The 3266-nt window shown below is 42.1% G+C and overlaps 1 non-coding gene across 1 annotated transcript; it reads right to left on the bottom strand.

Annotated features, from left to right (window-relative positions):
• Positions 1–741: 741 nt before the first annotated feature.
• trnap-ugg (transfer RNA proline (anticodon UGG)) lies at positions 742–830 on the bottom strand. The gene is given in 2 exon segments: positions 742–777; positions 795–830. It is a non-coding gene; the product is annotated as a tRNA-Pro (tRNA).
• Positions 831–3266: the final 2436 nt, after the last annotated feature.

Here is a 3266-nt window from a genome sequence, read left to right as displayed (position 1 = left end):
AACACTCCGCACTAGTCTGCAGTGAGCGATTCCATCGAAGGTAGAGCACAATCTCTTTAATATAAGAATGTATATTTTATAATAATTAATCACTCAAGACCTTCCTGGTCTCTGCATCTCAGCTGCTCTCTGGATAAACTTGCAGAAAGTATTTCAACCTGTAAAGCAGGAGTCTAGGGAATGTATAATGATATTTTCTAGCCTTCGGGCAATATTTTAATCAATACAGTGTGGGACAACCTGTCTGGGCACAACTCCATGACTTTCTCTTTAACTAGTGACCTCACAATCACTAACTTCTATGGTCACAATCTTCAGCTCATCACCTCCGGTACGTAGCTCTAATCTTAATGTACATTTAAACAACCTTTCAAGTCCAGTTACAGTTTTTGTTGCCTTACCTGCACAAGCTTAAAAAGTGAAAAACGGAAGCAAGTTTAACTGAACATTCTGGTGGTCAGTTCGGGCACGGGAAAAAAATGAAAGGACTCGGACCAGGTCGGATGTGGTGCTGTCAGGCTTGGGTCGGGTTTAATTTGCTGACCCGAGCAGGCCTTTAGTTACTGTTGCAACCTTATATTCCCACTTGACAATCTGTATATTTTGTTCATTTCAATTTTGTCGACAAGCTCTTTGAATCCAGTTCCCCGGTCCTCAAGCAGGCTCAGTTTGGAAATCGATTCCGCTTTCTGGAAGGCTGAAAGCAATCGATGACCTTAAACTAAAAATGGCAACGGAGAAGGGCTCGTCTGGGATTTGAACCCAGGACCTCTCACATATTAATCACTTATATACCCAAAGCGAGAATCATACCCCTAGACCAACGAGCCACCGTTGACACGGTTTTTATTCGCTCCTGTGGAATTTCACTGGCACCCACAGCCGATCATGCAATTTTTTCAGATCAAAACAATATCCTACAAAGCTGAAATAAAAACAGAAAGTGCTGGAAATACTCAGCACCTCTGACAGCATCTGTGGAGAGAGAAACAGAGTTAACATTTCAGGGTTTTCACCTTTTGTTTGAGCCATCTTTTCAGACTGCTTCTGTCCATCCAATCTCACTTTTTACTCTATCCACATTCTAAGGGTGGTGCAGTGGTGAGCACTGCAGCTTCACAACTTCAATGACCCCGATTCAGTTCTGTATACTGCCTGTGTGGAGTTTGCAAGTTGTTTATGTGGGCTTCCACAAGGTACTCTGGTTTCCTCCAACAACGAAAGACTTGTGGGTTGATAGATAAATTGACTGTTGTAAATTGGCCCCAGGGGAGGCGATAGGAGAAATGTGGGGATGTGGTATGGAATTCTGGGTTAACATAGGATTAGTATAAATGGGTGGTTGATGGTCAGTGCAGACTCAGTGGGCCAAAGGGCCTACATCAGTGCTGTATATCTCTATAACCATTCTCTAAGCAAATGCATTTTTCATGAATTCCTCATTTCTTTTATTAACGACAATTTTATATTTCCGGCCCTTGCTTCATACGATACCACAAGTGGAATCATGTTGCCATCAACCCGATCAAACCCCTTCACTATTTCCTCAGATTGCAATGTTTCTTTAACCCTCACAGACTGTGGAGTTTCTGCTGCTTGATTGCAGTTCTTGCTTCCTGCCAGTAGATGTCACCTCACTCCAATATAGTGAAGTTTACAAATCTGAGAGAGACACAACAGGAAATAATTGTTCACATTATAGTGAAAGTGTGGGATTTAGAAATACTAGGAGTGGAGACGAGTTATTATAGAATTTGTCAAACCAAACATATGTTATAATGTTGTGTTAAATCTGTCACTCTGTTGTCTTGATTCTGAGAGTAACATAGACTCATCGAGTCATTGGGTCATTTGTGGTATAGAAGGAGGTCATTTGCCCCATCGAGTACAGGCCAGCTCTCCATGGAGCGATCCAATCAGTCCCACTCGTCTGCTCGATCCCCCGAGACCTGTAAATTTATTTCCTTCAAATGCCCATCGAAATTCCTTTTGTAACCAACGATTGTCTCCACTTCCTCCGCCCTCGGGGGCAGCGAGTTACAGATCATTACCAATCACTGTGTAAAAAAGTTCTTCTGCACATTCCCCCTGCATCTCTTGTCCAAAACCTTCAATCTGAATCCCCTAGTCCTTGTACCAATATTAATGGGAACAATTTTTCTTTGCCAACTTATCTAAAACTGTCATAGCCTTCGACACCTCTATCAATTCTCCCCTCAATCTTCTTTGATACAGGCAGAAAAAACCCTGTTTTTCTAACCTAACCTTGAAACTAAAACCCTCCATCCCTGGAACTATTCTGGTAAATATCCTCTGCATCCTCTCAAGAATCCGCACATCCTTTCTAAAGATTGGTGAGCAGATCTGGATGCAACACTCCAATTGGGGCCTAACCAGAGTTCAGCATAACAACCCTGCTTTTGTACTCAATGTCTCTATTTATAAAGCCCAAGATCCCACATGCTTTGCTAACCACTCTCGCAATATGTCTTGCCAACTTATAAGAATGATGGACATGTACTCCAGGTCCCTCTATTCCAGCACACTCTTCAGAACTGTAGCATTGAGTATATATTGCCTCTCCCTATTCCTTCTGCTAAAATGCATCACCTCACACTTGTCACTATTAAATTCCATCTGCCACCTGTCTGCCCATCCTACTAGCCGATAACTATCCTGTTTCAGGCAGTTCATATCATCCTCACTGTTTGCCACTCCTCCAAGTTTGGTGTCATCGGCATATTTTGAGATTCTACTCGATATTCCAAGATCCAAGTCATTAATCTGTCGCAAAAAAAAGCAATGGTTCTAGCACTGACCCTTGGGGAACACCACTGTCGACTATCCTCCGGTCTGACCAAGAACCATTTCATATGACTCGCTGTTTTCTGTCCTTAAACCAATTTCCTATCCAAACGGACACTGACCCTCCTAATCCATGAACCTCAATTTTGTTAACCACCCTTTTATGTGGTACTTTATAAAATGCTTTTGTAAAATCCATATAAACAACATCCACTGCATTCCCTTCATCAACTTTCTCAGATAGTTTATCAAAAAATGCAGTTAGATTCATCAAGCATGAACTTTCATTTATAAATCCATGCCCACTCTCCTTCATTAACTCAAACCTCTCCAAATAACTAGATTTTTTCCCTGACCTGTTGGTCTTGTGCTTTTAGCAAGCTCACCACAGAGCATGTATTTGGCAATGTGACTGTCATTCATTTGGCCCAGTCAACAGAGCCGCCTCTGACTCAAGAGGG

Source organism: Heterodontus francisci, unplaced genomic scaffold (genome assembly GCF_036365525.1).
Source record: "Heterodontus francisci isolate sHetFra1 unplaced genomic scaffold, sHetFra1.hap1 HAP1_SCAFFOLD_597, whole genome shotgun sequence".
NCBI classification, from domain to species: Eukaryota; Metazoa; Chordata; class Chondrichthyes; order Heterodontiformes; family Heterodontidae; genus Heterodontus; species Heterodontus francisci.
The sequence above is the reverse complement of the archived record's forward strand: the minus strand, read 5'-3'. Positions and strand labels throughout refer to the sequence as shown.